This window comes from Chrysochloris asiatica, unplaced genomic scaffold (genome assembly GCF_000296735.1).
Source record: "Chrysochloris asiatica unplaced genomic scaffold, ChrAsi1.0 scaffold00017, whole genome shotgun sequence".
Taxonomy (NCBI): Eukaryota; Metazoa; Chordata; class Mammalia; order Afrosoricida; family Chrysochloridae; genus Chrysochloris; species Chrysochloris asiatica.
The window spans coordinates 2,512,391-2,535,166 of NW_006408535.1; the positions used below are offsets into that span (position 1 = coordinate 2,512,391).

The window sequence follows — 22,776 nt, forward strand, 5'->3', positions numbered from 1 at the left end:
AATTCTCATTGGAAGAAGGGCAGGCTTTGGAACTGTTTGATAAGGAATTCAGGAGAATGATATTGAGGTGCATCCAAATGCTCCACAGAGATGTTGAGGAAGATAAAAATAAGGAAAATGCTACCGGAACAATCAAATAAGATACAAATAGCATTGGAAACAATTCAAAACTTGTAAAAAGAGGTCCAAATGACTAATAATAAAACATCAGAAACGGACAACACACAAAAGAACAAAGGAATAGAACTGAAAATATGGGAGCCAGAACCAGCAATCTTGAATACAAATCTCCAATACTACTAAGATAAAAGAGCAAGCAGAAAAAAGAATGAAAAAAAAAAAAAAAATCTGAAGAAAGTCTAAGAATCATGTGGGACAACACAAAGAGGAATAACCTAAGGGTTATTAGAATCCTGGAACAGGAAGGATCACAGAAGACCACAGATGAGATAGTTCAAGAGCTGCTGGATGAGAATTTCCCTAACATTCTAAAAGATGAGAAGATAAGCATTCAAGAAGATTGATGAACCCAGGAAGGATAGACCTCAAAAGAAAATCATCCAGACATATCATAATCATGCTCTCCAAAATCAAAGACAAGAATCCTGAAAGTAGCTAGAAAAAAGAGAAGTTTTACTTATAAAAGCAAGCAAATAAGATTACGCTCTGACCTCTCAGTAGAAACCATGCAGGCAAGAAGGCAATGGAAAGACATATATAAAACCCTGAAAGGAAAAGCAAAACAAAAAAACTGCCAACCAAGAATTGTTTACGCAGCAAAACTGTCAATCAAATACAACCATATAACCAAATCATTCTAGGATAAACAGAATCTAAGGGAGTTTGTCAAAGCCAAGCCAGTGCTTCAGAACATCCTAAAGGGAGTTCTCTGGACTGAGAACCAACAAGAACAGACAACAACTAGAGATTGACATATGTGGCAACACTACCCAGACCTCAGTCAAGACATGGAAAAGTCCAGAAAAGAACAAACTACAAGAATGAATTCAGATGATCTGGTAGGTCAGTCAAAGCAATTATAATGTATAAGAAGGGAAAAAAATAAGAACAGAGATCCAGGTCTTGAGACGGTCATGTAGATTGCAGAGTAAAACAGACTGTTTTAAATGGAGGGAAAAGTTAATAGAATATAAGGTAACCTCAAATAAAATGAACACTCCACAACATATCAAGAAAATGAAAATCCAACAACATGGAAACATTAAAACTATAAAGAAACTGGTGAGAAAAAGCACAACCATGAACTCAGCAGAGGAAGAAATGCAGAACAAAGAAACCAGTATCACCACAAAAAATAAACAAACATAATGACAGCAATTATTAATTCATACTTATCAATAGGTGTCCTCGTGTGGTGCTGTAGGTTAATATGCCAGACTGCAAAGCTGTTTGAACAGCAAGGTCGGTGTTTCAAGCTCACCAGCTACTCCTCGGAAACCCTATACAGGGTCGCTATGGGTCGGAACTGACTTGACAGCACTTCAAAACAACAACAAATCAATAATTACACTGAATATCAATAGATTAAATGCACCAGTCAAGAGAAAAAAAGTGTCAAAATGGATAAGAAAACAAGATCCTTCAATATGCTGTCTAAAAGAGACACACCTTGCACACAAAGACAAATCAGATTAAAGTTAAAAGGAAGAAAAAATATATACTCCAAGCTAAATGCATAAGAAAATGAGCAGGAGTAGCAATATTAATCTCTGATAAAATAAACTTTAAGGCAAAAACTAGGATTAAGAGATAAATAAGGACACTATCTCATGATTAAGTGTCAACAGAACAAGATGACAAAACCATAATAAATGTCTACAATCGCAATGAAAGGGCCCCCAGATACATAAAGCAAACCCTAATAGAATTGAAGAAAGATATAGACAATTTTACAATAATTCTGGGAGATTTTAATACATCAGTTTCAAAAAAGGATAAAACAACCAGAAAGAAACTTGACAAAGACACAGAGGAACTAAACAATGCAATCAACAAATTTGACCTCATAGAATTGTACAGAGCATTCAAGAACCACACAATACACATTCTTTCCCAATGCACATTGAGCATTTTCCAGAATAGACCATGTGTTAATCCACAAAACAAGCTTCCATAAATTTACAAGCATCAAAGTACTACAAAGCATATTCTCAGACCACAATACTATAAAATTAGAAATCAACAATAGGAAGACCAAGGAAATAAAGTCAAGTACATGGAAACCGAATAACACTCTGCTTAAAAGCTACTGGGTAGTAGAACAAATAAAGGTTAATTCACAAAATTCCTAGAAATAAATGAGAATGAAAACACAACATACCAAAATCTTTGGGACACAGCAAAAGCACTACTGACAGGACAATTTATTTCAATAAATGCATACATCCAAAAAGAAGAAAGAACTAAAATCACCACATTAACACAACATTTCCAACAATTAGAAATAGACCAGCAGGGTAAACCTACAGTCACCAGAAGAAAAGAACTAATAAATATATCCATATAAGACTACATGTACCTCAACATTTTATATGTATATATGTGATGTGAAAAGTTCATGGAGAATTGAATTAAAAGATAATGGAAGACAGGTGGTAAGATAGTAGACCAGGCAGAAACACTACACAAACCCTCTACAACAAAGATATGAGAACAAACTGAAACATTTGTAGATGATAGTCTCAGAACTCTGAGTTTCAGATATAGTGATAAAGAAGTAGATTGAATGCTTTCTAGGAGACTAAGGTGAACAGATGCTGCAGAAATAGGAAGGAAAGTGTTGGTCTGTGCTGACTGACCAGGCACACATGACCATCTTAATCTTTTTGAGCAGCTTTAAAGACGAGGTAGCAACTTGATAGTGCAGAGGCATTATTCATGGAAATAAAGGTACAATTATTTTTCTTTTCCCTGCACTCCCTTGGTGACCAGAGCTGGAACTAGCCCCCAATCATGATACCCAGCTAACCTCCTGCTCTCCTGGTAGGTAGTCAGAACTGCACAGTGGTAAGCTGCATCAAAGTACGTTGGGTTCTAGCTGCCTGGGTTCAGGTGAACCTTGCTCCAAACCTGCAGAGCTGGCCCTGACTAGCCCTGGGCTATATCTCTCACTGGGATATGCTGAACAGATGTGCAAAAATATCATGAGACAGACAGGTTGCCTTGCAAGAAGGTTAGGTACAGCAACACCATCTTGAACATTTGTGGATGGCTTTGAAGACATAGGGAGACTTGCTGGTACAGAGGCATAAAACTTACTGGTAAAAAGAAAGGTGTGATTTTTTGTGTGTCTGGTACTGTAGGATAAGCACTTGACTATAAGATCTGTTTGAACAACTAACTTCAAGCTCACCAACAGGGTTGCTATGAGTTAGGTGCTATGAGGCACCGAACAACAATACCACACATTACCCTAGTGACCAGAAACATAGCCAGACCACACCCTTGTACACCCCCATCAAAGCTACTGCTTTCCAGGTGGTTGGAGCTATATTGTGGTGAGCCACATTGAAATGAGTTGGGTGCTATCTGCACCAACTCTTAATATCTGGATTTAGGTGTGGGCTGTTCTTAACCTGTAGAGCCAATTCTTGCCAGCTCTGGACTAGTGGAAACTCTCAGCCACATCTGCCCACTGGGTAACAAAGATCCTGATCCCAGCTTTGGGGTCTGCATGAACTACTTTCAGGTTGGGTGCTCAGAACAGACAACACCTAAGCCTATAGGAACTCTTGTCTAGGGCTGGGAGTACCACTGTCAAATCCCTTGAACACCCAACACATGAGCTTCCTGGCTGGCAGGAGACCCTAGAGTTTTTCCTCACTGAAATCTGGTGCTCTGGTTTTCTCCTTTCAAATTTTGTTTGTTTATTCTTTTTTTCCCTTTCTTCTTCTCTGTACCTTCCCTTGCTTTTTATCATTTTACCTCCAATTTCACTTTTTTTTCTCTCTCTCTCTCCCCACCCCGACTCTGGATTTTTCTTTTCTACTCTCTGGTCTCTTATTACTCTTTTACCCATCCCTCTTCCGAGTTGTGTTGAGTGCTTTTTCTTTCTTTGTTTACTCTTCTGTGCATTTTTTGTTTTTGTTTTTTCTTACCCTCTTTTCTCTTTTTGCTTATTGTATTATTTTTTTAGGTGTTGCCTGTTGTTTTTTTCATTGTTGTTGTTTTCATTCTTTCTTCTTTTTTCCTCCTTTATTATTTTCTTTTTTCACTATTGTTTGCTTGGTTTATTTTCTCCCCACCGTATATTTTTATCCTTGCTTCACCTGATGCAGGAAAGCAACTGTGTCCATACAAACAACCTGTGTGTTTTCTCTGTGACCTCTCCTCCTAGGCAAGAGCCAATAGCAGCTGTTATACACATTCCAAGCAACAATAACCAGCATCAGCCAAACCCATTCTAAACTGAGTTGTAAGAAGAGCAAACAGAGACAGGATTGGAAGAAGACTCATTAACAACCTATGACATGCATGTGATATAACTTTCCTTGCTGGTAGCAAAGAAGATTGGAAATATTTACTGATAAAGATAAAAGAATACAGCCTTAAACATGGTTTGCACATTAATGGAAAGAAGACAAATATCTTCACAACAAGACCAGTAAATAACTTGAAAAACAGAGAAAAGATTGAAGTTGTCAAAGACTTTGCGGGCATAGTTACCTTATGAAGGGTTTCCAAAACTGTAAATCTTTGTGGGAATATATAGTCTCATTTGAATTACGAACTTTGTGGAATATAATCCAACTTCTTACCCACAGCACTATTATTGCTCCCCCTTCCAGGTAAAGAACTGGGCATCTGTCAATACTACAGAACCCTCTGTATTGTTCCTCCTAAACACAGCTTCATTATACCCAAAAGCAATCATTATCCTGATTCCAAACTCAACAACCGAACTTAGCTTTTCCTGTTATTGAGTATCATAGGCTTGGATCATAAAGCACATAACATTTCTATGTTTGCTTATTTTTTTACACAGAACAAAAATTGTATTATCTTTAATGTTGGTGTATACAAATAACAAGCTTGATGATTTAGAGAAGAAAGAGGAAGAGGAAGGGAAACATCAGACACTAAAATGTATTACTGGGCAGCTTTCAAATCTTCACAAAGTTCATAGCTTAACTGTTCACCATCTTTTTTAGATGTACAACACTCCTTTTACATGACAGCATTCACCAACAGTTCATATAATATGAAGTTCAACTGAAGTCTTTCACCTGTCAAATTAAGGCAAAAACAGGAGCAAAACAGAAGTTTTCTCTAGTGTCTGAGTATTAGAAATTTTTTCTTTGTACTTTTACATAAAAAATGTTTCAAGGTTTTAATTAATTAAAGGGTCCTTAATCTTTTACTTTTTAAAATGATCACACCATGAATTTCCTCAAATTCGAATCAAAATAACATGTATAGACAAAATTTAAGAAGCTCTTGGAAACACATTTAAAAATACAGCACATGATATATAATTCTATTTTGGGTTTGTTCATCTTTTTCAGAAACTGAAGAAAGCTGAATTTATGCTACATTAATAGTTTTCACGATTTTGACTTTGAATAGAACACAAAATCAGAATTTTGTTTTTTTCAATAGGTTTCCACTTTAGATAATTCAAAGATATCCTGTGTCCTAAGTTGGGCATTTAGGTGATCTTTTCTCATCATATTATTATCAGTGGGTTCTTCTATTAGCAGTTTGTCTTGGTCCTGCCTTGTTCTTGTAAAACCATCCATTTCAGTGCAGCACACATGAAAGATATATAACCCAATGCAAGGAGAAAATCAAAGTCAAAGACCCAGGTGTTTTAGCACATTCTTGGAAACCGGTTTCAACAGTCCTATGATCCTTTTTCTTTCTTAGGGATTTTCTTTCTTTTTCACAATTGTGCAGTCACTGTCCTATTCTATTCTGCAAAACAAATTGAAATAAATTTTTGGAAGATCAAGGTTTTCATTGGCAAAGAACTATTCTGAATGAATCCCCAAATAATAGTATATTGGGTCTCTCCTCAAGTAGCTTCTTCCTCTTTTTAACAGCCTTAACCTACTCTTTTTTTTTTTTTTTCAACAAGCACTGCATTTCAACAGTAAAAGCATTTATTATCAAGCAAACTGTGGAACACAATGTGCTTTAAATACTATGTATTTGGGGTGGAGGAGGGACACACACACCACACATCCATAGATTTGTACACCTCAGCAGCCATCTTTATTTCACTCCGGTTAGGCCATGAATTCATAGGGAATCGGTTCCAGCAGCTCAGGTTCCTTTCCAATGGTTCTCACAAAGTGCGCCTCTCTGGGGGAGCAGGCTGGCGCTTTAGCTGAACCCAGGTCCCTTTCTCTTTGTCTTCCTTATTTTTATGATCATTTTCCTTCACTTGCTTCAGGAAGCTGTCTCGGCTCTTAGAGTGTTTAATACGCTCAATAAGCACATTAATTCTCTTGGCAAGAATCTTACCCTTGACTTGCTTGTTCAGGACAATGCCGACAGCGTGCTGGGTCACATTGTAGACTCTTCCAGTTTTACCGTGGTAACATTTGTGGGGAATGCCTTTTTGAACTGTGCCCATTCCCTTGATGTCCACAATATCGCCTTTCTTGTAGATTAGCATGTATGTGTCCAAAGGAACGACCCCATGCTTTCTGAAAGGCCTGGAGAACATACAGCGGGTACCCTGCCTCTTTCCCTTTGTGTTCGTCATTTTGGGGGATTACTGCAAGATGGCGGCACCCTCCGAAAGCCTTAACCTACTCTTGATCAATAATCTCATCACAGTGGAGTTCTTTGGTCAGATGACTGACAACCATAAGTGAAATAAGCTTTTTGATAAAATCTCACTGATCAAATGGGGTTTTCTCATAATTCATCTAAGGCCACCATCTAGGGCTACTTCTCTGGTTATGAATATTCTCAGAACATCAGAAACATCATTTGGCTTCTTCAAGGGCCACGGATACTTTACAGTCTGCACCACTGATCTACTCCTCTTCTGGATTGTCTTAGTCATTTTCCCAATCATCAAATTCTTTGTCTTCACCCTCACTCTCAAAGTATGGGGCCATCACCTGGCCTGGCTGCGCCCCACATCTGGGAGCCTTAGCAAGGCCACCTGCCCTAGCCTTTGGCAGACCCCATGAAGGAAGGGACTCAGGAATGGCTCCAGGTTCTCACTGTCTACCTCTATCTGGGGAAGGCCACTCTCTTTAAGCATCACAGTCATCTGCTTGCCATTGTTCTCCTCATATAGTTCGGACAGCTTGGACATTTCTGACATGATTTTAACCTACTCAAATGCTCAAAAGGCATTTTCAGAGAAATCAGAGATACGCTACAATGCCAATGGGTCTGTTTGCTTACTTTTGCTCAATATTATGTTTCATGAATTTGTCTATGTTGTTGCAAATGTCTGTAATTGGTTAACATTTTTTTCTGTGTAGTAATCTATGGAATGTATTTAACATTACTTAAACATCTTAGTTAATCTTCATGTAGGTGTGAAGTTTCCAAGTGTTTTACTACTAACAAATAATGCCTCCATGTAGATATTTAGGCATGATTAATGTATCCATCAAGTTCTTAATTTCAGTTAATTAACTAATTAATCTTTTTTCCCCCCTATTCTCTCTCTCTCCAATTAACTATATGTAAGTCCTTTCACCATGTCTGATCTGGCTGCTGTATTTCTTAGTGAATACTTTTTTCTAAGTAAATTTTGGCTCATTGTCACTGAAATCAAAATGATCTGGAGACTTTCCTTAGCCAAAATAATGTGAGTGGAAGTAATTGTTTGAGGTTTTCCAGATACATTTTTATTGACTTTTGAGTACAATTAAGTGTTCTGGAATATTCATTCTCTGCAATGCTATCCATAACTCATCATGATCAACAAAGTTGTGAACCTTTGCTTAATCAGTAAAGCACAGGTAAACATTTTTCTTATAGTCTCTGCTTTCAACCATTATGTCAGTAATGATATTCCACATTCCATGTCCTTGTCTGAATCTGGTTTGAACCTCTGACAGTTCCTTGTCAATGTACTATGACAGCAGTTTTTGAATTATCTTCAGCAAAGTTTTACTTGCATGCAATATTAATGATATACTATTGGGTTACCTATGTTTGGAAGGTGCACACATATGGATTGTTTCCAATCAGTTGGCCAGGCAGCTGTCTTTCAAATTTGGGGGCATAGATAAATGAGTGACTCGAGAGTCGCATCAGTTTGTTAAAATATTTCAATTTATTTTCCATCAATTCCTGGAGCCTTGTTCTTTGCCGATGCTTTCAATACATCTTGGAGTTCTTCCTTCAGTACCAGTGGCTCTTGATAATATGCTATCTCTTGTAATGGTTGAATACCTACCATTTCTTTTTGGTACAGTGTCTCTGTACATTCCTTCCATCTCCTTTTGGTGCTTTCTGTATCAGTTAATATTTTGCCAATAGAATCCTTCAATACTGCAGATCAAGGCTTGAATTGTTTTTTTTTTTTTTTTTCAGTTCTTTCAGTTTGAGAAATGCTGAGTTTATCAATCCTTATGTGTTACATTTCAGTTTTTAAAAAATGTTTTATTGTGAATTATGTGATAGTTTACATGGGAGTACATTAGCTTTACATTCATCCTATCGTTACATTGCCATGGTTATAATCCCATCCATGTATCACCAACCAACCAAATGGTACATCCCACAAACCTGTCCCTTGGTTGTCAGCACACAGCCCCCTCTCTCTCTGGGTCTAGAGTTACATTTTATATTTGACAACTCCAACTTTCCTAGATTCATATTTCATACATTTTATGTTTGAATTATTAATGGATGTTTTACAGCTGTTTCTTGTAATTTTGAGTTGTGCCCCATCAGTAAATGAAGGTTCCAAACACTTTACTCCATTCACGTTATCATGGTCAACTCAACTTTGTGGCAGCATCTCTTATCCAGTGGTTTTTTTGAATGTCTTCCAAGCTTACGGGTTCATTCATCTTCTGGCACTATATCTGACAGTATTCTGGTACTATTTATCATGTTTCATTATTCAATATTCTGGTACTGCCTGTCAGTGTTCCCCTGCTATTCATAAGGTTTGCAGAGGCTAAATGTTCAGCAGTAGTCTGCTCTCCGTCTTCCTAGTCTGTCTTAGTCTTGAAGCTCAGCTGAAATTTGTCTACCATGGGAGTTCCTACTGGTATTTAAAATACCAGTAGCATAACTTCCAGCATCACAGCAACATGCAAGCCCCCACAGTATGACAGAGTAACACATGGTGAAACGGAGTTCAAAATTATTCAAGTAGGCAAGAAATCATGTTTTGGGATGATGGAATTTGGGAAAAGTTACACTAAATTTTATATCATTGGTTTTCATCAAAAGAATGAATAGATGTTTTCTAAAATGGAAGTAATTTATTTCTGGGTCTTGGTCTTTTATGACATTTAAAAAAAGAGCACATAAAAATTTAAACATTAATCACAATTTTAATATCACAGTTATTAAAACCCCACAACCAAAGTATTTAATAGCTTAAAATTTATATTAATGTTGAGGGCATTCATATAACTGAAATACATTGATCTGAATTTAATTTCTTTATAAGGGCAGAGAATTGAATCCCATGGAAACAGAGCAGGGAGAAATAGTTACATCATTACTGGTATGGTATAGAACTGTATGGAAAAAGTGAACTTTCAGCATATACATTTGTTGGGGAATATGGTTTTATAAGAAATGATTTCAAATGAGCATACTTAGCATTTGACTGTCTTGTTGTACTAATCTTGTTTATTGCAATATTCTAGTTTCTTTTTGAGTAAAAAGGCCCTCACTTTGTGCTGTGACACTACCATGCTTCTTATCACATAAGTCATAAATCTAGCGTTCAGCTGTAATTTTTTATAACATTTTTATATACTGTAAACCAAATAACCAATTAAATTGCAAATCTACAATTATTTTCTTAGGGTTGTCTTATGGTAAGCACCTGTCCTCTGGTGTTGGATTTTGCTTGTGGGTGTTTGTATGAGGGTGTATATGTGTGTGTGTGTGTGTGTGTGTGTGTGTTTGTAGTGGCGTGTCTGGAGGAGGGTTTGATATAACTGAACATAGGCATGGTGGTATGTTAAATAATAATCCTCAAATGTACACAAACACTAATCCCTGAAACCTGTGACTGCAACAATATTTATGGCAAAATGGATTTTCTGATATGATTAAGTTAAAGATTTTGAGATGAGGAGATTACCCTGGATTCTATCAGTGAGTCCTAAATGTATCCACAAGCATCATTACATAGAGTGAGGTTTAACATAGAGAAGGAGAAGATGACATTAAGAAAGAATGGAATAATGTACTTTAAAGGAAAAGGAAAAAGCTACAAGTTAAGGAATATAGGAGGCCAAGGAAAAGCTGAAAAAGGCAAAGAAACAAAGTCTTCCCTCAGAGTCTTCAAAAGGAATCAGTCTTGCCCAACTCCTCAACTTTAGCCCAGAATTTGTCTTTCCTGCCTCCAGAAGAATTGTCTAAGAGGATAATTTTTTGCATAATTATTTATAATAATAGCAATACTGTTGTTAATCGTCCTTGAGTTGGTTCCAATTCAAAATGATTCTGTATAGCATTTTCAAAGTTGTAAATCTGATTAAATCAGAAAGTCTCATCTTTCTCTCACAGAGCAACTTCAACTGCTGACCTTGCAATTTAAAACGAACTTACAGTCCAGTGCATTAACCCACAGCACCACACCAGGACTCCAACAGCAATAGAAAATGAATATAGCCTTCTTTTCTTGCATCTTAAAAATCTATTTTCTATCATACGTATTTAATGCGCAGATCACTTTAAAATTCAAATCTGATCCCTAAATGAATTCCTGGAGTGGTATTGTAGGATAAGCACTGGACTACTATCAACAAAGTTGGCAGTTCACACCCACCAGCCTCTCCTCTGAAACCATATACTGGGTCACTATGAGTTACAACTGACTTGACTGCACATAACAACAAAAATTACCTAGCAGGGTTCCTGGTGGAGCATTGCAGGATAAGCACTGAACTGCTAACCACAAAGACAGAGGTTCAAAGCCACCAGTGGCTCCTTGGAAATCCAATATAGGAATGCTATGAGTGGGAACCCACTGTAAGGCACTTAACAACAACAGTTACTCAGCAAGGTAAATATAGAAGATTTATCAGTATATGTGCTCGTTTTGCCATTTTTATTCTTATCTATTTTGTTCTTTGTACCCTATCATGTGGCATTACGAACTTTTCAGGACTCTTTCAAGTGTTGACATACTTCCTGAAGTCTTTTATCCAATTTGCAAACTTTTTTTTTGGCATCTAAAGTACTTATTGCATATATTTACTTTATTAATTATTATATCACAATATATTTTTGTGTTTTCTAATGACTTTTTCTCCAAAATTAAAATCCCATACTGTGCTTCCTCAGATCTAGTTCAATGTTAGACACAAAAGAGCTACACACTTTTTCTCTGAGTACATTAATGATAAATCCATAGTTATGGACATCAAATACCCAATTATTTGTCTCTATATTTTAACTTTTCAATTTTTGATGAGTTTTACTTATATTAATGAGATAACTTTTCTCACAATTCTACATTCTTCCACTATTAGCACTGTAAGAAAAGAAATATATATATATATATATATATATATATATATATATATATATATATACACACAAATACATTCCAAATACCCTAAAGGTTCACCAATGTGTGTATATTACAGTATAGATATCTTTCATTAACATGAAAATATACTTGAGTTTTTTTCAACTTGAAAGATCTCAGCTTTTTCTGCTATGTCCTCATAGTCTCAAATGATGCAGTCTCTACAATTATTCTTTTGAGCTTTTGCTTGCTTTGTATTTTTAAGCCATAGGTTCTCAATTGTCACAGTGTTATCATTGTTACCTCAGCTTGCACAAGTGACGGAATCTACAAAAAAAATACTGAATGATGCAGAAAGCACCAAAAGAAGATGTGAGGATTGCACAGAGTCACTGTACCAAAAAGAAATGGTCAATGTTCAACCATTTTAAGAGATAGAATATGATCCTGAAGAGGCAATCATCCTGAAACTCAAAGGTATCACACAAGCAGGCAGGTGAGCTTGCTGGTGACCACATTGGTCTATTGGTGAGTGGAAGTAGGGGACAGGCAGCTCTGAATATATGGGCTGAGTTCAACCACATTCCATAGACCCCTGTCAACCTGGAGATGAGAGGGAGAAGAGGAAAAGCTGGTTGGTCTGAAGTATGGTGAGACCTGGGTTTCCTGAACCCATGGACAATGACATAGCTATGTTGGCCTAGAGTTAAGAGTGAAGCGTCCAGCTGATATGAAATGAGGGGAGATGCACAAGAACACCCAGACTTGCAGATAGTACCCATTTGACCTGATGAAAAGAAGTGGGGATAAGATTCTTATGATTCAATAGTGAGTAATTGTTATCATGACTAACTACAATTGTCACAACGTAAAGGTAGAAGTTTTGTAGCATAATGGGGAGAGTAATTAATCTTACAGTCCAGGAACAGAGGACCCTAGGGCCATTAAGGGAGAAGAGTATGAGCAGAATGTAGGGCCCTATCCAGAGAAGCAGTGACACAACAGATGGAGGCACAGATGATGACAAGGAGAGGTAGAGCAACTGAAGACTCTAGACACATGGAAAGAGAAAGGCTGTGCACTGGCAGCCAGGAGGCAGACCTGCAGAATGAACCTTTGGTCATTTAAATGATTATACATTGCTGATTGTTTTTGTTTACATCCAAAAAAGAAAAACAAACAGAGGGAATAGAAGCAAATACTATTGAATGATGATGCACAAAGGGGATTTTTAATAATTGCAATTAAATGAAATACCATAGGATGAGTGAAAAACTGATATTTTCACATGTAAACTATCACTCAGTTCACAATAAAAATTAAAAAAAAAAAAGTCAGGTGTTGGTATACAGATGCAAGTCAAGAAATTCTAGAGTTGCTGGGAGCACAAGAGGCTAGGAGAGAGACATAAAATAAAACCTCATTTGTCTTCAAAGGAATCAAGTCAATTAACATCACGTTGTGTACTTGTTGCCTCTAGAGCTATTACTGGACAATAAATTTATGTTCCTTAAAGCTTAAAAAAAAAAAAATCCAATGATCCTGAAGGAAGAAGTCTAAGGTATTTTGAAGTCATTGGCAAAGAAGTAGGCACTGGGCATAGATGGAATACAAATGGAAATCTTTCAACAAACTGATACAGCACTGGAGGCACTCACTCAACAATGTCAAAAAATTTGGAAGACACCTACCTGGTCAACTGACTGGAATAGATCTGTATTTGTGTCCATTCCAAAGAGAGGTGATCTAATGAAATACAGATATCATTGACATGTCATGGAAGTAAAGTTTTACTAAAAGTAATAAAAATGGCAGCATCTATACATTGACAGAAAACTTCTTGAGGTTCAAGCTGCATTCAGAAGAGAACACAGGACGAGGGATATCATTGTTTATGTTAGATGGATCTTAGCTGAAAGCAAAGGATAGCAGAAAGATGTTTACCTGTGCTTTATTGACGACACAAAGGCTTTCAATTGTGTGGATCATAAAAACCTATGGACATCATTGTAAAGTATGAGTATTCCAGAACACTTAATCACGCTCATGAGGAAACTGTACAAAGAACCAAGAGGCAGTTGTTCAAACAGAACAAGGGAACACCAAATGGTTTTAATTTAGGAAAGGTGTATACCAGGATGGTATTCTTTCACCATACTTATTCAATCTGTATGCTGAACAAATAATCCAAGAAACTGGATTATATGAAGAAAAATGAGGCATCAAGATTGCAGGAAGACTCATTAATAACCTGCAATATGCATATGATACAGCTTTTTTTTAGTGAAAGCAACCAGGACTTAAAATACTTACTGATGAAGATCAAAGACCACAGCCTTCAGTGTGGGATGCATAAATCCTCACCACTGGACCAATAAACATCCATATCAATGAAGAAATGTTTGAATTTGTCATAGACTTCATGTTGTTTGGATCAGTCATCAATACTCATGGCAGCAGCATCCAATAAATCAAACGATGTATTGCATTGGGCAAATCTACTGCACAAGGCCTCTTTAAATTGTTGAAGCGCAAAAATGTCAGTTTGAGAACTTAGTGCACTGGACCAAAGTCATGGTATTTTCAATAACCTCATATGCATGTGAAAGTTGGACAGTGAATAAGAAAGATTGGTTGAAGAATTTGAGTTATGGTGTTGGAGGAGAATATTGAAAGTACCATATATTGCCAAAAGAACAAACAGATCTGCATTGGAAGAAACACAGCCAGAGTGCTCCTGGGAAGCCAGGATGGCCAGACTTTGTTTCTCATGCTTGCAACATATTATCAGGAGAGACCAGTCACTAGAGAAGGATATCATGCTTGGTAAAGTAGATGGTCAGAGAGAAAGAGAAAGGCTCTCAACGAGATGTATTGGCACAGTGGCAGGAGCAATGAGCTCAGACATAGCGACAATTGTGAGGTTGACCCAGGACCAGGCAGAGTTTCATTCCTTTGTGCATAGGGTCACTATGAGTTGTTAGCAACTTGATGGCACATAACAACAACAATAATGATTTTTAATAATCATTTTGATGGGTAGAGCATCTCATTCTCCACAGAAGTTCTCAGAAGAGAGCAGCTTGAACACTTACACATAAAATTTCAATATACTCTTTTTTTAATCACACTGGTAAGTCACTTGCAGCTACTTAATTGGAATGGACACCACCACTCAACCACTTGTCCTCATAGCCTATTGCTCAATCCAACCCATCATTCTTCTTACATTCACTTGGTTATTTGAAACATTTTTTCAGATAATAATATGTTTTTTTAAATAACTGCAAATAATACTCATGAAGTAAAAAACAGCATTGATTTTATCAATATTAACAACAATAATTATGATAAAAATTAAACCATGTTGAGATATTCTTGTGAAAAACAGGTCTACCTTCAGTATTTTATCTAACACATACTTAATGAAAGGAACCTTTCCATGATTCTATAAGAAATGCCACTTTTAAACATGCTTTTGCTGAAAGTACCTTTCCTCGGCACATTTTTCTAAATAGCTAAAACATTTCTTAGACATCTCATTAATCTTTTTTTCTGTGATGTAGGAGGTGGTTATTATTATCCTCATTTTACAGATGGAAGATAAGGTATAAGAGGTTAAGAGACTTGACACAGAGTACCAGCAGAGAATCACGAATAGAAATGAGGCCACTGGATATATTACAAGTGTGAATATGGAGCTTTTTCTTTGTTTTTCTCATACACTTGGAGATCGTGGATAGAGGAAATCCTAAGACCTCTTTTAAGGCAAAAATCTCATGAAATGTATATTACTGTTCAGGAAAAATATTTGGCATGACATATGTCAAATGTTTATTCTCTTATTTTTATGTTTAAATTAATACTAAAATCCTGGTGTGGTGCTGTAGGGTTAGCACTAGTCTTCTGCCCACAAGGTCAGAGGGTCCAACCCACCAGCTGCTCCTCAGAAACCCTATACTCATTGACAGTTCACAATAACAACAAACCGTATACTCACTAACACTTCAAAATAACAAGTATTTTAATTAACTTATTCATAGAAAGTTAATGGATTTCATTACTATGAGATTTTTAGGAATTCTGTAAACATCTTACAATATTAGGCCTTTCCTTTTGATTTTAGAAAAGTAAATTACTTGCTATTAAGAAGTGGCAATTATCTCTGTTACTAAGACTAGGTTGGAAGGTACTAGTAAATTGAGTAAATAGGTTTATACAACTTTACACATACCAGGAAATAAAATTAGTATAGTGTAGGTTGATGTAGGTTAGTTTTGCTCTTTTTCAAAAACAAAGACCATTTAGCAGTGGGATAACATTTCAAAATTGCAGAATATGCCAATTCAGAAAAGAAAAACCTAAATAATTATTTTTATCCCATCAAAATGATTCAGTAAAATAAGCCCAAGAAAGCCCTACCATAGGTCTATCATTTGAGTGACAGGTGGTTGGGGTTTGAGGGGTATGAATAATTAGACCATTTGCATGTCCTGGCTTTCAATGCCAGAATTATATGTTTTTTATTAATGCTCAGTCAATGAAAGTATAAATGATAAAAGATGAGCAGCAAAGCATTGAAGAAATTATGAAATTTGACAGCCATGGTGGAACAATGCTTAAGAGACTGGCTGTTAACCAAAGGGTTGCAATTTGAACCTATCAGCTACTCTGAGGTAGAAAAGATGTGGCAATGTGTTCCCCTAGAGTTTTACAACCTAAGAAACCCTATTAGCTGTTCTTCTTTATCCCTAAGTGTCATTATGAATTTGAATTGACTCAACAGTTCACAAAAATAATAGTGAATACTGAAACAATTTATATATTGGAAATTCATAAGAGTTTTTATATCTGTCTTTTGCTTTCATACCTATATACTGATGCTAGAAGAAATGGAAGAAATGAGGAAGTCAAAGAGCTGAACAGAAAATTTCAATGGGCAGCTTGAAAAGGCAAAGTCAAGTAAAGAAATGTGCAAAGACCTGCAGTTAGAAAACCACAAGTGAAGAACATGCTCAGCATTTGTCAAGCAGAAAGAAAATTATATATATATCGAATTATAATATTGAGGGATTCCAGAGGAAAAATATAGAATGATGTAAAAAATATCAAAATAAGATGTAAGGAATATAGTCACTGTACCAAAAAGAAATGGCCAATGTTCAAACATTTTACAGTGCAACATATCACTGAGAACTTATGATACTGAAGGAAGTCCAAGCTGCACTGAAAGTATTGGTGGAAACCAAGGCACCAGGAATTCATTTTCAACAAACTTATGAAGCAGTGGAGGGGTGCTCGTTCATCTATGCCAAGAATTTGGAAGACAGCTGCCAGGCCAACTGATTGGAAAATATTCGTATTTCTGCCCATTCCAAATAAGGGTGGCCCAATGGAAGGTGGAAATCATAGAACAATATCATTAATATCACATGCAAATAAAATTTTTCTAAAGAGAATTAAAAAATGGCTGCAATAGTACATTGACAGAGAATTGCCGGCAGTTCAAGTCAGGTTCAGAGGAGGATGTTTAATAAGGGATATCATATAGATTTTGGCTGAGAGCAGAAAATATGAGAAAGATGCTTTCCTTTGCTTTATTGATTATGTAAAATCTTTAAACTGTGTAGATCATGATAAGCCATGGACAACATTGCAGAGACTGAGTATTCTGGAAAACTTATTATGCTTATAAAGAGCCTATACATAGACCAAGAGTCAGTCGTTTGAACAGAACAGGATACAGAATGGTTTAAAGTCAAGAAAGCTGTGTGCCAGGGCTGTATCCTTTCACCATACTTATTCAGCTGCTTGATTTTATGAAGAAGAGCATGGCATCAGGAAGACTCATTAACAACCTGTGACATGCAGATGATACAACTTTGCTTGCTGAAAGTGAAGAGGACTTAAAACATTTACTGATGAAGATGAAAGACCAATTTTCAATATGGGTTACACCTCAATGTAAAACAAACAAAAATCCTTACCACTGGACCAATAAATAACATCATGATAAATGGAGAAAAAATTGAACTTATCAAAGACTTCATTTTGCTTGGATCCACTATTATCACTCAGTGGAGCAGTAGTCAAGAAATAAAATGATGTATTATATTAGGTAAATCTGCTGCACAAGACCTCTTTAAAGTGTGTAAGAGCAAATACAACATTGGAGTATGAAGGTGCACCTGATCATAGTATTTTCAGTTGTCTCCTGTGCATGTGAATGTTGGACAATGAATAAATAAGAATGTAGAAAAAGTGAAGCATTTGGGCTATTGTGTTTGAGAAGAATATTGAAAGTACCATGAACTGGCAGAAGAACAAACAAATCATTGTTGAAAGTGCAACCAGAACACTCCTTAGAAACAAGGATGATGAAACTTAGTCTCTCACACTGAACATGCATTACTATGAGGTATCAGTCCCTGGAGAATGACATTAGGTTTAGTACAGTGGAGGGTCAAAGAAAAATAGGAAGATCCCCAATGAGATGGAGTTGGCACAGAGGCAGCAAAAATGGGCTTAAGCATAACAAACACAGTGTGGATGGCACAGGATCGGACAGTATTTTGTTCTGTTGTGCATAGGGTTTCTGTGAATTGGAACCCACTAGATAGCACCTAACAATGTAACAAGAACAAATTTTCTAACTAGAACTGGGAATAAGACTCTAGAGTTTGATCTTAAGAAACAAAACTTAATCTGAGCTTTAAGGTGAATATTTGAAAAAAAAAAAAAAAATCACTAAGCCTAAAGCCAGAGTTTATTAATTCTTCTAATAAGAACAGCATTAATTCCAAATACCCAGTTGGCATTAAGTCTTTAAAAAGGAGGAAATGCTATGTCCCTAGTGTTCAATATGGAACATGAATGCTTGGCATGTGGCAGAGAAATGACTTACCTTAGTACTGAATTCCTGAGTGAAAAATTCACAATTTATTTGCAATTTAGCCTTAGGGGAAAAAGTTATTTTGCTTTTATATCTGTCAGTTTACTCATCTGCAAAACAGGCATTATAATTACTATATTTTTCATTAATCTGGACAGGAAGTAGTTAAAAGTTACACCAATTTGCCAAAAAAGCAAAGTCTAATGTTAAGAAACATGTTGTTGTTGTTATGTCCTGTGGAGTCGGTTCTGACTCACAGCCACCCTGTACAAGGTTTCTGAGGCTGTAAATCTTTACAGGAACAAAAAGCCTCATATTTCTCCCATGGAACAGCTGGTAGCTTCGAACTGCTGACCATGAGATTAGCAGCCCAATTTGTAACCACTACACTAACAGAGCTCCTTTAAGAAACATGATGTCACACAAATTACGCATCTGATTTCAGCTCATTTTCCAAATAATAAATTATTTGTCCCCATCATTGGGAAGCTTAAAATGCGACTGTCATTGCCCTGTCACACAGAACCTTTATTTTATCTAAAAATATAAATGGAAGAGAGAGAACATACTCATGGGCAGGAAATACTTAAGATAAACAAAGGAGCCAAATCTCAATGTGAACAAGTAAATGATATTACCAGAAATGTAATGTTTCTTTTATTTTTATTATTTATTTTCATGTGAAAGTTACAGAAAGTACTCGTAAGACTTAGATTTTACCTGTATAACCTAAAAGTTAGCCATGCTAACTTACACCACACAAGTCAACACAAATTAAAATATCCTAGTAAATTTTGAAGGGGGACAGCACCTTAGTAAAATGTGCATTTTAAGATAATTTTAGTCATATCCCCATGCAACAATTAAGAGTTCAGGAATCAAGCCATAAGCTCCTCAAAAGAAATGCTTGGCAATTGACTTTTAAAAACAAAAACAAAACACAACCACTAAGAGCAGTATGGGGCACAGTTCTACTTTGATATATATGGATCACCATGAGTTGCTATCAACTGCATGGTAACTGGTTGATATGTTCCTAATAGCTAGATTCAGAAATTCTTAATGGTTTTCCAATATTGTATCCTTTATCAATCTACTCAAGTCTGAGTAACTATTCTTAGCAGGTTTAAGATAGCATACCATTGCATCCAGAAGTACCTGAGGAATGCCTTAGGTTGACATGTCCTTAATTTATTTATTTATTTACATAATCCACATCAAAATGGATGTCAGAAGAGACACTGAATCTTGTTGTCCACTGTAGAGATGCTAAAGTAAATGGAAGAAATGAGGAGGTACAAGACCTGAACAGAAAATTTCAAAAGTCAGCTCCAGAAGACAAAGTCAGAAAGCCAAAAGGGAAAAACAAACTCAGCATTTCTCAAGCTGTGGGAACTGAAGAAAAAATTCAAAACTTGGCTTTCATTATTGAAGGATTCTCTGGGCAAATTATTGAATGATGTAGAAAGCATCAAAAGAAGATGCAATGGATACACAGAGTCACTGTACCAAAAGGAAATGGTTACGGTTCAACCATTTCAAGAGGTATCATATGATCCAGAGCCAATGAAACTGAATATTTAAAATTGAGAAAGGTGTGCGACAAGGTTGTATTCTTTCACCATACTTATTCAACCTGTATGCAGAGCAAATAATATGAGAAGCTGGGTTCTATGAAGAAAAATGTGGCATCAGAATTGGAGGAAGACTCATTAACAACCTGCAATATGCAGATGATACAACCTTGCTTGTTGAAAGTGAAGAGAACTTAAAGTATTTACTGATGATGATCAAAGAGCACAGCCTTCAGTATGGATTGCATCTTAATGTAAAGAAAACAAAAATCCTCACCACTGCAATAAACAATATTCTTATCAATGGAGAAAAGATTGAAGTTGTCAAGGACTTCATTCTTCTTAGATCAACTATCAACACTAATGGACGCAGCAGTCAAGAAATCAGATGACGTATTGCATTAGGCAAATGTGCAGCACAAGACCTTTTTAAAGTCTTTTTTTTAAAGTGTTGAAGAGCAAACATGTCAGCTTGAGGACCAAGGTGCGCCTGACCAAAGCAATGGTATTTTCAATAACCTCATATATACGCAAAAGCTGGACAGTGAATCAGGAAGACTGTAGAAGAATTGATGCATTTGAGTTAAGGTGTTGGAGGAGAATATTGAAAGTACCATGGGCTGTCAAAAGAACCAACAGATCTGTGTTGGAAGAAGTGCAGCTATAGTGCTCCGTGGAGATGGCCAAACTTTAATCTCTCGTACTTCGGACATAATGTCAGGAGGGACCAATCACTGGAGAAGGATATCTTGTTTGGTAAGGTGGAAGGTCAGCAAACAAGAGTGCGATCTCCAATGGGATGAATTAGCACAGTGGTAGCAGCAGTGGACTGAAGTGTAGCAGCAATTATGAGGATGGCACATGACTAAGTTGTTTCTTTTTGTTGTAAATAGGGTTGGTATGGGTCAGAACTGAGTCAATGATCCCTAACAATGAAAACAACAGGGAAGTTAATAGGCTACAATATAAAATCAGAAATGCTCAGGGCACAGTTGCTCTAGACAATTGTTGACAAATGTCCTCAGGATGCAGCACTCTACCTTAAGTCTCAACCTGAAGGCACTCAGTTTCAGCTCTGTGGGTCAGCAAACCTAGTTCACCCACTAAAGTGCCTTGAGGTACTCCATTCTAAAAGCAAGCTTCCTGCCCAAAGTCACTCACTTTACTTGCTCTGTGGGTTAGCAAGCCACTGCTCTGTCTCATACTCTAGTTCTTTTATCTGTTGATGATGATCCTCAGTCACTTCTTCAGTGGCACAGGTTTTTGTCTCTGGGTTGAGAAGGTTCAGTGTGCAGGGATGTGCTCCTCTCCTGGCTCTTTCTCTTTCATGGTAGTGAGATACTCTCCCTGATTCTGAGAAGGTTCATTTTAGATTCATTCTAGAGCTTCAAATTCTTGCAATTATAATTAACTCTGCTAAGGTCCACAGCTGAAACATGTAATCCTATCAATATCTTTCCCCACCTTCTTGAACTCAGACCTAACAAGGCAGGAACATTGTTTGATGGGAGTAACAGACTATGGTTAGAAGAGACATTAGGTAAATTCATTACACCTCAGTGTCTAATTCCTAAAATATGTTCTTTCAGTGATCTCTAAATTCAGGTAGATAGACTCAAGCTCCCAGTGTAGCACTGTGGTTTAATATGCTGGACTGCAAAGTAGGTTTGAATCACAAAGTCATAGGTTCAAGTTTATCAGTCGCTTTTCAGAAACCCTATACAGGGTTGCTATGGGTCAGAACCGAATCGACAGTACTTACCAACAGCAATAATAACATACTCAAGGTCATATGTTGGTTCTCATGGATTTGTCTTAATTTTTTTTTCAGCTTCAGCCTGAACTTGCATATGAGCAATTCGTAATCTCTTCCATAGTCAGCCCTTGGTCTTGTTTTGGCTGATAATATTGGTTTCTCCATCATCTCTTCCCAGACATATATTGATATGATTCCTCTGTGTTTCATCTGGTGAGGTCCACATATAGAATCACTGTTTAAGGTTTTGTAAAAAGGTATATATGATAAATAAGTCATTAGTCTTGCCAAATTCTATCATGTGATCTCCACTATCATTTCTATCGCCAAGGTCGTATTTTCCAAATACCAATTCTTCCTCTTTTTTTTCAATGTTCACATTCTAATCACTAGGAATATTCAATGTATATTGCATGCGTGATCAATTTCAGCATGAAAAAGTTGATAAAATTATTCAATTTCTTTATCATTGGCCTTAGAAATTGGTGGGCATAGTTGAATAATAATGGTATTAACTGATCTTCCTTGTGTCATTGATGAGCACCATGGAATTGGTTCTGACTCACAGTGACCCTGTATAGGGTTTCCAAGGAGCAGCTGGTGGGTTTGAACTTCAGATCTTGTGCCTCACAAGATGTACATTATCCTATTACCACCAGCATAATACTTCAAGATAGATCCTGAAATATTCCTTTTGACTAGGAATATGACCTCATTCCTCATCAGTTTTTAATTTTTGGCCTAGTAAAATATATAATTGTCTGTTTCAAAATAGCCAATACCAGTCCATTTCAGCTCAGTGATATCTAGAATACTGATCTTTAGGCATTCAATTTTATTTTTTATAACTCGTCATTTTCTTAGATGCATACTTTGTACATTTCATGTTCCG

The 22,776-nt window shown here is 36.5% G+C and overlaps 1 pseudogene; it reads right to left on the minus strand.

Annotated features, from left to right (window-relative positions):
• Positions 1-6,248: 6,248 nt before the first annotated feature.
• LOC102827830 lies at positions 6,249-6,730 on the minus strand (annotated as a pseudogene).
• Positions 6,731-22,776: the final 16,046 nt, after the last annotated feature.